The sequence below is a fragment of the Pan paniscus genome, chromosome 6, assembly GCF_029289425.2.
Source record: "Pan paniscus chromosome 6, NHGRI_mPanPan1-v2.0_pri, whole genome shotgun sequence".
NCBI classification, from domain to species: Eukaryota; Metazoa; Chordata; class Mammalia; order Primates; family Hominidae; genus Pan; species Pan paniscus.
This window is the reverse complement of record NC_073255.2, coordinates 180338213-180350735: the sequence shown is the minus strand read 5'-3', so window position 1 is coordinate 180350735 and position 12523 is coordinate 180338213. Positions and strand designations below refer to the sequence as shown.

General features: G+C 40.6%; 1 pseudogene; it reads left to right on the top strand.

The window, feature by feature from the left end:
* The first annotated feature begins 8758 nt into the window (after positions 1–8758).
* Positions 8759–9334, top strand: LOC100976259 (olfactory receptor 2F1-like; annotated as a pseudogene).
* The last annotated feature ends 3189 nt before the right edge of the window (positions 9335–12523 follow it).

Genomic DNA, 12523 nt, shown 5'->3' with positions numbered 1-12523 from the left:
AAACATCATTTTTGGACCAGACTGAAAATAACTGCCCACCACCAGCCAAGGGAATCAGTGAGTGATTGTGTGATTCTGGGAAACCACACTTCTCCCATGGATCTTTGCAACACATGGATCAGGAGGCCCCCTCATGGGCCCATGCCATCTGGGCCTTGGGTCCAAACACAGAGCTGTGTGAAGTCTCTGCAGAGCAGCTGCTCAGACACACACAGAGACCCAAGAGCTTTACATACTCTGGCCCTGGGATTCCTGACAAGGGTGTCTGCAGCTCAGGCAAGGCCAGAGACTGCTGCATACCCCTAGAAAGGGGGCTGAATCCAGGGAGCCGAGCAGCATCGGTCTGTAGGCCTCACTTCCACAGCACCTCATAAGATAAGACCCACTGGCTTGGAATTCCAGCCAACCACCAGCAACAGGGTAGTGCCTACCTGAGATGGGATGGAGGATCCAGGAGAGGGGTAAGCCATCATCTCTGCTGTTTGATCAACTCAGCCATTCCAGCCTGTGGGCTTTGGAGAGCCAAAATGACCCAGGAGGAAGGGTCCCCCCAGCACACACCACTGCTTTGCCAGAAGGTGGCCAGGCTGCTTCTTTAGGTGGGATCCTGATCCATTCCTCCATGCTGGGGAGGACTTCCCTGCTCGGGCCTCCAGCCACTCCCACCTAGGACTCCAGCCAACCCTCCTACCCATATTTATGGACAGAGCTCTGCTGTCTCCCTAAGACACAGCCCCCAGGGGGAAGGGAGAGCCGCCATCTTTGCTGTTTGGAAGACTCAGACTCCAGCCTGCAGGCTTTGGAGAGTCCAAGCTGACAGGGGCAGAGGTGGTTCTTCACACCACACGCTGTTTTGTTGAGGTTTGGCCAGATTGCTTCTTTATGCAGAACCCCAATCCATTTCTCTCCACTGGGGGAGACCTCCTAGCTGAAGCCTTCAGCCACCCTCACCCATATTCTATAGCTGACAGGTTCTAATTTCTCCCTGGGATGGAGTGCCCAGGGGTTGGGGCAGCCTCCACCTTGGCTTTTGGGCATCTCAACCAGTCCAGCCTGTGGGCCTTGAAGAGCCCAAACCAACTGGGGGCTGAAGGGATCCCCAACACAACACAGCTGCTGTACCAAAAAGCAGCCAGACTGCTTCTTTAAGTGGGTCCCTGATCCTGTTCATTGTGACTGAGTGACACCTCCCAACTGCAATCTTCAGCCACCTCTTACAGGTGCGTTCAGGGCCTGCAACAGGTCAGAACTCCACTGGGATGGAGCTTCCAGAGAGGAGAGGGCAGGCTACCATCTTTGATGTTTCACAGGTGATACCTCCAGGTACAGGAAAAGCTGAGGTGACCAGCAGCTGGAACAGACCCCCAGCAAACCACAGCAGCCTTGCAGAAGAGTGGCCAAATTGTTAAAACAAGCAAACGGAAAGAAATAACAACAAAGAAAACCCACAAAAACCCATCCAAATGTCAGCAACCTCAAAGATTGAATGTAGATATGCCCAGCAAGATGAGAAATAATCAACACAAAAATGCTGAAAACTCAAAAAGCCAGAGCAGCCCTTTTCCTCCAAATGACTGCAACACCTCTCCAGCAAGAGTTCAGAACTAGGCTGAGGCTGAGATGGCTGAAATAACAGAAGTAGGCTTCAGGATGTGGATAAAAATGAACTTTGCTGAGCTAAAGGAGCATGTTGTAATCCAATGCAAAGAAGCTGAGAACCATGATAAAACAATGCAGGAGCTGACAGTCAAAATAGCCAGTTTAGAGAGAATATAACTCACCTGTTAGAGCTGAAAAATACCCTACAATAACTTCACAATTCAATCACAAGTATTAATAGCAGAATAGACCAAGCAGAGGAAAGAATCTCAGAGCTTGAAGACTGGCTTTCTGAATTAAGACAAGCAGACAAGAATAGATTTAAAAAAGAATGAAAAGAAATGAATAAAACCTCTGAAAATATGAGATTATGTAAAGACACTGAATCTGTGACAGATTAGAGTACCTGAAAGAGATGGGAGGAACAGAAACATACTTCAGGATATCATCCAGGAGAACTTTTTCAACCTAGCAAGACAGGCCAACATTCAAATTCAGGAAATTCTGAGAACCCCAGTAAGACACTTCACAAAAAGATCATCCCCAAGACACATAATCATCATCAGATTCTCCAAGATCAAAATGAAAGAAAAAAATATATATTAAGAGCAGACAGAGAGAAAAGCCAGGTCACCTACAAAGGGAAGCCCATCAGACTAACCATGGACCTCTCAGTGGAAGCCCGACTAGCAAGAAAACATTGGGGGCCAATATTCAATGCTATTAAAGAAAAGAATTTTCAATGCAGAATTTCATATCTCATCAAACTAAGCCTCATAAGTGAAGGAGAAATAAGATCCTTTACAGACAAGCAAATGCTGAGGGAATTCATGACCACCAGACCTGCCTTACAAGAGCTCCTGAAAGAACCACTAAATATGGAGAGGAAACGCCATTACCAGCCACTACAAAAACACACTGAAGTATGCAAAAAAGTAGCACTATAAAGCAACCACATAAACAAGCCTACAAAATAACCATCTAGCATCATGATGACAGGATCAAATCCACACATAACAATACTAACTTTAAATGTAAATGGACCAAATGCCCCAATTAAAAGACACAGAATAGCAAGCTGGATAAAGAATCAAAACCCATCAGTATGCTGCCCTCAAGAGACCCATTTCATATGCAAAGACACACATATGCTCAAAATAATGGGATGGAGGAGAATTTACCAAGCAAATGGGAAACAGAAAAAAGCAGGGGTTGCAATCCTAGTTTCTGATAAAACAGACTTTAAGTCAACAAAGATCAAAAAAGACAAAGAAGGGCATTACATAACGGTAGAGGGTTTGATTCAACAAGAAGAGCTAACTATCCTAAATATATATGCCCCCAAAACATAAAGATTCATAAAGCAAGTTTTTAGAGACCTAAAAAGACACTTATAAACTCCCACACAATAATAGTAGGAGACCTTAACACCCCACAGACAATATTAGATAGATCATCAAGACAGAAAATTAGCAAAGATATTCAAGATCTGAACTCAGCTCTGGATCAAGCGGACCTGACAGATATCTACAAAGCTCTCTGCCCAAAAACTACAGAATATACATTCTCCTCATTGCCACATGGCACTTACTCTAAAATTGATCACATAGTTGGAAGTAAAACACTCCTCCAGCAAATGCAAAAGAACTGAGGTCATAACAAACATTCTCTCATACCACAGTGCAATCAAATTAGAAATCAAGATTAAGAAATTCACTCAAAACCATACAACTACGTGGAAATTGAACAACCTGCTCCTGAATGACTTTTGGGTAAATAATAAAATTAGAGCAGAAATCAAAAAGTTTTTTTAAACAAATGAAAACAAAGATATAACATATCAGAATCTCTTGGATGCAGCTAAAGCAGTGTTAAGAGGTGAATTTATAGCACTAAATGCCCACATCATAAAGCTGGAAAGATCTAAAGTTAACAACCTAACATCACAACTAAAATAACTAGAAAACCAAGAGCAAATAAACCCTAAAACTAACAGAAAACAAGAAATAACCAAGATCAGAGATAAACTGAAGGAGAGACACAAAAAGCCCTTCAAAAAATCAACCAATTCAGGAGCTGGTTTTCTTAAAAAAAAATAAAATAGACCACTAGGTAGACTAATAAAGAAGAAAAGAGAGAAGAATCAAATAGACCCAATCAGAAATGATAAGGAGGATATCACCCCTGACCCCACAGAAATACAAACAACAATCAGAGAATACTATAAACACCTCTATGCACATAAACTAGATAATCCAGAAGAAACTGATAAATTCCTGGACACATACACCCACTGAAGACTGAACCAGGAAGAAATTGAATTCCTGAATAGATCAATGAGTTCTGAAATTGAGGTTGTAATAAATAGCCTACCAACCAAAAAAGAGCCCAGAACCAAACAGAGTCACAGCTGAATTCTACCAGAGATACCAAGAAGAGGTGGTGCCATTCCTACTGAAAGTATTCCAAAAAATTGAAAAGGAGGGACTCCTCCCTAACTCATCCTATGAAGCCAATATCATCCTCACACCAAAACCTGTCAGAGATTCAACAAAAAAAGAAAACTTTAGGCCAATATACTTAATGAACATTGATGCAAAAATTCTCAATAAAATACTGGAAAACCAAATCCAGCAGCACATCAAAAAGCTTATCCACCATGATCAAGTAGGCTTCATCCCCAGGATGCAAGGCTGGTTCAACATACCCAAATCAAGGAATGTGATTTATCACATAAACAGAACTAAAGACAAAAACCACATGATTATCTCAATAAATGCAAAAAAAAAAAAGGCTTTGGTAAAATTCAACATCCCTTCATGTTAAAAACTCTCAATAAACTAGGTATTGAAGGAGCATACCTCAAAATAATAAGAGCCATAGATGACAAACCCACAACCAATATCATAGTGAATGAACAAAAACTGGAAGCATTCCCCTTGAAAACCAGCACAAGATGAGGCTGTCCTCTCTCACCATTCCTATTCAATGTAGTATTGAAAGTTCTTGCCAGTGCAGTCAGGCAAGAGAAAGAAATAAAAGATATTTGTATTGGCCCCTTTTTATGCTGCTAATAAAGACATACCCAACACTGGGTAATGTATACAGGAAAGAGGTTTAATGGACTCACAGTTCCACATGACCGGGGAGGCCTCACAATCATGGTGGAAGGCAAGGAGAAGCATGTCATGTCTTACATGGATGGTAGCAGGCAAAAGAGAGCTTGTGCAGGGAAACTTCTGCTTATAAAACCATCAGATCTTGTAAGACTCATTCCCTATCATAAGAGCAGCCTGGGAAAGACCCACTCTGATGACTCAATTACCTCCCACCGGGTCTCTCCCACAACACATGAGAGTTGTGGGAGCTATAATTCAAGATGAGATTTGGGTGGAGACACAGCCAAACCATATCAGTATTAAAATAGGAAGAGACGAAATCAAACTATCCTTTTTTGCAGATGACATGGTCCTATATCTAGAAACCCCCCTTGTCTCAGCCCAAAAGCTTCTGAAAGGTAAATAACTGCAGCAAAGTCTCAAGATACAAAATCAACATGGAAAAATCACTAGCATTCCTACACACCAACAACAGGCAAGCTGAGAGCCAAATCATGACTGAACTCCCATTCACAATTGCCACAAAAAGAATAAAATACCTAGGAATGCAGCTAATAAGAGAAGCAAAGGACCTCTTAAAGAAGAACTACAAACCACTGCTCAAATAAATCAGAAATGACCCAAACAAATAGAAAAACATTCCATTCTCATGGATAGGAAGAAGCAATATGGTGAAAATGGCCATACTTCCCAAAGCAATTTATAGGTTCAATGCTATTCCCATTAAACTACCATTGACACTCTTCAAAGAATTAGAAAAAAAATTTTAAATTCATATGGAACTAAAAAAATAGCCTGAATAGCCAAGGCAACTCTAAGCAAAAAGAACAAAGGTGAAGACATCACGCTACCTGACCTCAAACTATACTACAGGGCTACGGTGACTAAAACAGCATGGTACTGGTACAAGAACAGACACATAGACCAATTAAGCAGAATAGAGAACCCAGAAATAAGGCCACATACCTACAACCATCTGATTTTTGACAAACCTGACAAAAATAAGCAATGGGGAAAGAATTCCTTATTTAATAAATGGCGTGGGGAGAACTGGCTAGCCATATGCAGAAAATTGAAACTGGACTCCTTCCTTACACCATATACAAAAATCAACTCAAGATAGATTAAATACTTAAATGTAAAACTCAAAACTATACAAACCCTAGAAGAAGACCTAGGCAATGTCATTCAGGACATAGGCATGGACAAAGATTTCATGACAAAGACACCAAAAGCAATCACAACAAAAGCAAAAATTGACATGGGATCTAACAAAACTAAAAAGCTTCTATACAGCAAAAGAAGCTATCAACGGAGTAAACAGACAAGCTGCAGAATGGGAGAAAATTTTTGCAATCTATCCATCTGACAAAGGTCTAATATCCAGCATCTATAAGGAACTTAAATTTACAAGAAGAAAAACCAATTTCACTAAAAAGTGGGCAAAGGACACAAACAGATGCTTCTCAAAAGAAGACATACATCCAGCTAAAAAAAAAAAAAAAAAAAAAAAATATATATATATATATATATAAAACCTCAACATCACTGATGATTAGAGAAATGCAAATCGAACCACAGTGAGATATCATCTCATACCATTAAGAATGGCTATTACTAAAAAGTCAAAAAACAACAGATGCTGGTGAGGTTGTAGAGAAAAATGTATGATTTTACAATATTGATGGGAGTGTAAATTAGTTCAACCCTTGTGGAAGATAGTGTGGCAATTCCTCAAAGACCTAGAGGCAGAAATACCATTTGACCCAGCAATCCCATTACTGGGTATATACCCCAAGTATATAAATCATTTTATTATAAATATATGTGCATGCATATGTTCATTGCAGCACTATTCACAATAGGGAAAACATGGAATCAATCTAAATGCCCATCAGTGATAAACTGGATAAAGAAAATGTTGTACATATACACCATGGAATACCATGCAGCCATAAAAAGGAATGCGATCATATCCTTTGCAGGGCACTATTCACAATAGCAAAGACATGGAATCAATCTAAATGTCCATAAATGATAAACTGAATAAAGAAAATGTGGTATATACACACCATGGAATACTATGCAGCCATAAAAAGGAATGTGATCATGTCCTTTGCAGGGACATGGATGGAGCTGGAGGCCATTATCCTTGGCAAACTAATGCAGGAGCAGAAAACCAAATACCACATGTTCTCACTTGTAATTGGGAGTTGAATGATGAAAACACATGGATACATGGTAGGGAACAACACACGCTGGGGCCTGTTGGAGGGTGGAAGGTAGGAGGAGGGACAGCATTAGGAAGAATAGCTAATGGATGCTGGGCTTAATACCTGGGTGATGGTATGATCTGTGCAGCAAACCACCATGGCACACGTTTACCTGTATAAGAAACCTGCACGTCCTGCACATGCCCCAATGAACTTAAAATAAAAGTTGAAAAAAAAAACTTTTTTAAGTAACTAAGGCTAAGAGGTTCCCAGCACACGAAGGCAAGATATCCAGAATAATTTTTTCACCAATTCACAGTGTAATTTGAGGCAGGTTATTTAAATTCTCTTGCCCTCAACTTTTTCAAATGAAGAATAAGGAGTTCAGTCAAAAAGATCATTCCTTCTCAAAGACTCTTCTAGCTTTATCTCAACACATATTCCTCTCTCAAAAAACCATGTCTTAAGTCTTCAAAAATAAGTTTAAGTGTTCCCTCAAAAGCAGTGATTCTCTCCACACCAGACGGCATGAGGCTGCTTAAAAAATTGAAAGATTAAAATAAAGCAGTGATCCTCTCACTTGGCTTCACATCGTAATTGCCTGAGAAACATTAAAAGTTACGAATATACTAATATCTGGGTTTTACCCACCTGAGATGGTGGCTTAATGTCTCTGGACTGTAATCTGGGCATCTAAAATTTTCAAAGCTTCCCAGGTGATTTTAACATGCAGCCAATGCTGAAAGCTCTGATCTGGTATCCACATTGGGTCCTGTGGGATTTTCAGAGTCAACCCTAATTCCTGGAGTTTGTTTTTTTTTTTCCTCCTCTCTCAATCCTGCCGTAATGAGCATCCAAATGGGCTGTTCCACCTGTCAGACTCTTCTCTGCATCCCTGTGGTCTCTCTTTATTCTCATAATAATCATCAGCACTACCTTCATAATAATCATCAACACTACCTTGTATATTCAGTATACAAGGTGAATACTGAAATGGGGCTAGAGGAACTTGCTATTCATAAAGAAATAAAAACTATAAAATTTCTTAGCACATGAAAAGAAAATGACATCTGTATCTTTTGAGAGGGGCTGAAGACAATCAAAGTAAACAGGGAGGAGCTCCAAAGGCAAACATGTCTTTGCTGTGACAGAAGGGTTTACCCAGAACACAGCTCAAAGGATTGCACAGGCACTCTCTTACTGACTTCATCTGTGGGCACCATCAGTTTCCAAGTGTTGTCACTGCAAATAAGTGATGTGTGCATTCATCTTTCATTAATTACTTACTTTAACATTCAAACAAATGCCAACATTTCACCAAGGAAACTGCATTATCTTAAGAAGTTGGAAGATAATTATAGATGATATAATGTTCTACAATGAGGTCCTGATCTTATCAACCTAAAACTAAACCTGATTAATCAGTATACTGAGAACCAAGTGAGCAATTCTCTCTATCATTGGCCCAACCTGGATTATGGGAGAAGCAGGAAGAGCCACTGGCTCCAGCCTGAGTAATAAGAACGAGGGTGAATCCCCGGACACACATTTACATATTGGGATCAGAGAATAATCCTCAAAAACACTTCAAACATTTATATTTATGGACCCAACAAACATTATTTGTGAAACACTTGTTAGGAATCTTCATATTTTAAAAATCAGAAAAGATCTCTGACTTCAAGAAGCTCACATTCTAATGGAGACAGTATACAAGTACTTGCAGTCCTCTTTACAGTCCTTTGTTCAGTGCCAGACTGTGAATTCTGATTCTGATTAGGCCTCTCTAACCCACCTTTTCCCCTAGCAGCCTGACCCACCTGCTCCATGGGACGAAACAAGGTGACATGGGTAAATGAGTTCACACTAATGGGTCTCTCCAATGACAGGCAGACCCAAGCTGGACTCTGTCTTATCTGGGGCCACCTACCTGCTGACCCTACTGGGAAATGGGCTCATCTTGCTCCTGATCTGGCTGGATGTGCAGCTCCACCTACACATGTACGTCTTCCTCCGCAACCTCTCACTCATGGACATCTGCTACACCTCCAGCAGGGTCCCTCAGAGTTGGTGTACTTCCTCCTAAAGAAGAAGACCATCTTTGCCCAATGTGGGACCCAGCTCTTCTTCTCCCTGGCCTTTGGGGGCGCCGAGTTCCTGCTGCTTGCCTCAGTGGCCTATGACCGCTACGTGGCCGTCTGTGACCCCCTGCGTTACTTGGCAGTGATGAGCCCAAGGTTACGCATGGCACTGGCAGCTGTCTCTTGGCTAGTGAGCCTGGCTAATTCTGCTATAGAGACGGCAGTCACCATGCACCTGCCCACCTGCAGCCACAACGTGCAGAACTATAAAGCCTGTGAGCATGTCATGCTCACCAGGTTGTCATGGTGGGTTCCAGTGTAGTAGTGGCTGCTTGTGCCCTGAGCTGAATGCTGGGTAATAATTCAGTTTTAGAAGGAGAAAAATATATAAGAACTCAGAAGTGAAAAGAAAAGGTTTTCCCCTTGTAGTACATAGCAGTACATTGAAAAATGTACTAAGGGATAAAGTGTTTGTGCAAGTGTATGTCTGTGTGTGTGTGTGTGTGTGTGTCTGCTTCTGTGTGTATGTTGGAAAGATGTACTCTTTGCTTTTGAAGGCATTAATAAATAATGTCTTAGACTTTGCTTTATGATTCTGGAATCTTCTTGGTAGCACCAGCCTTGTTCCAACAAGATTCAATAGCAATCTACACCTATCAGAAATTTTAAGTATTCGTTGACCGAGTGAACACAAGCATGTTTATCATAATCATTGTTATCATTGTCCTAAGTATCGATTTCATCATCTGAAATCAATCAAATACATTTAATGAACATTTTCTTCTACACTCAACACTGTTTCCCATTATCTCCAGTGTCAACTTCCTTCTTCCTAAGTATTGAAAGCATCATAGAGGCTGGGACATCATGCGGATCTTGGAAAGAAGTAACAATCAGTAAACAAATTGTGTTGAGTCCCATGAAGCAACACACTGTGACAGGTGCTGCAAGAGACACAAGACATCTAATAGGAGATTCTTCCCCACAACCAAGAGATTATTTGGAAAGATAAGAGATAAATATCAAAAACTGAAAAAAATAAATAAATTATGACATACTCCAACAATGCAAAACAGTACAATGTTTGCAAAATTTGATTAATCTCCAAATATGAAACAGATTAGAAGCCCTATTGAATTCATAGAATTATCCTACCGAGGGGAGAAATCAATATGGTTTGCAAAGGAATTAAAAGGGAAGAAAAAAATCAAATCGGGTCTTTAAAAATGGTAAAATTTGGATAGGTGAGAGAGTAGAGAGAAATAATTCATTCTCGGTAAATGGGGGAATGACATAACCCAGGAGGAGGTAGAAAAAAAAGGAAAGTATGTTTGGGGAAGAGTAAGCAAACCAGTTTGGTTAGAGCAAAGATTTTATTTTGAGGCATTATGAAAATGAGCTGTCTGGAAAGAGGGCTTTGAAAACAAAGCCAAGGAAGCTGCAATGGCAAGAGAGAGGGGTTTTTTATACAGGGACTAGCACATTGAATACAGTGTTCTAGAAACTATCCTCTTTCTCTCTATCAGGCCTATTAGACTAATTGAGACAAAAATTAACTATTTCATGCTTAAGTGGAAGGAGTAATTTATATTTATAATGCAGCTTTCTGTAATTAAGGCAGACTTTGTAGACCTGGCAGAGTTTAAGGCAGGGTTCAAAGCCTAAAGAGCTGGAAGCCAGAGTATCTACAAGGGAAGTTATTTAGAACATGGAGAAATGTTAGAAGTAAAAATGAATGAACAAATATTGTTGTTGAGAATTGGACAAAGGGTGTAACTGTAGACAAAGTGCCTTTTACTTTCCCGTTTCATTTTTTGTTGCTGTTATTTTAAGGCAAGAGGATGACATGCCATCTGAGTAACACTCTGAAAACTCCTCAAAAATAAACTGAGTTTACTTGGTGTGTTCTATAAGTGTCATCTATGATATCAACCCATGTCTGATCTCTTGCCACATCTCAAAAGGCAAACCCCTGGTTAGACAGGTCCCATCCTGGTTAGGGAGGGACTCTGAGTTGGCTTTTCTGATATTGAATCATAAAACAAAGTCTAAACCTCACCAAAGACACTAGCCTGGGAAAGCCTTCAAACCTTTTTTATTTTTAATTGAAGAATAAATCAATGCATGATACCCCTGAGAGCAAAACTCAGGGTCCAAGTTCACACAGTGAGTAATAATGGCTCCATCCTCTGAAGAATAAAGGAAGGGAAGGGAGGGAGTAGGAAGTAGAATTAGGAGAGTGGCTCTAGAATCTTAGAGATGAGGCAGAAAGCAAATGGGTATGACAAAACCGTGTCCCATGGCCATTCTGAACATGCCTGGGAATTCACATGTAGGGGCTCCCTGACAGCAGGACCCTGCTGCTCCTCCAGAAGAGTGGGAGAGCATCAACCCAACCTCTTCTATCCAAAGCAAAATCTCCCCACACGGCACACTTTGTTCCACATAAATCACATGACCAAAAAATGCCGATACAGAGAGCAGGGATTCTTGGCCTAGAGCTATTCATAGGTTTCAGCATATGGATTATGGGAATTATGTTTTAAAATATTACCTCATCTACAGTTTCACCACTTCCTAAGGGAATCCGACTCTGATGTTGTCCTCACTCCAAGTTTCTGCCAAATAACGCCATTGCTCCCTGTTATACACACTGATAGACCCCGGTGTTTAGCCTTCATAGGCTTTTCCCAGTTTGTAACAATAGGCTTACTGGTATGACTAGATGCATTATCCCTGACTCCCCACAAGACTGCAAACTCCAGGAGGGTCGAGGCTGTACCTGTGATGCTCACCGCTTTATTTCCAGTATAGAGAATTGCCCTCACATAATCACTCAAAAACCCATCAGCAACCTGGATGGAGTTGGACAGCATTATTCTAAATGAAGTAACTCAGAAATGGAAAATCAAATATTGTATGTTCTCACTTATAAGTGGGAGCTGAACTATAAGGATGCAAAGACATAAGAATGAGACAATGGACTTTGGGGACTTAAGGGGAAGGGTGGTAGGAGGGAGGGGAGGGATAAAAGACTACACATTGGGTACAGTGTACACTGCTTGGGTGATGGATGCACCAAAATCTCAGAAATCACCACTGAAGAACTTATCCATGTAACCAAACACTGCCTGTTCCCCAAAACCCTATTGAAATTCTTTTTAAAATGTATTGTTAACTTAATCAATTCTCAAACAATCTGTGGTGAACACCTTCTGATTTACAAATTGGTCTGTATGAATATGTTTTTTACATTGTATAACATGTCTTTTTGAAAACCTTTAGTAGTCAACTGTGATCTTTGGTGCTGACTGATAAGACAGGTGTTTTAGGTAAGCTTTCCAGACACCCAGGAACTGGACTTGCCATTGGGCAACTCTACCAGAAGAGGGCAGTGGAACTTCTAGCCCATGGTCAGGGGTCCGTCAGTACACCTGATTTACCATTGATCTAATGTGATTTCCAATGTATTCTTAGTCTTTTCATTTCTTTCCTAAATATAACCATTCAA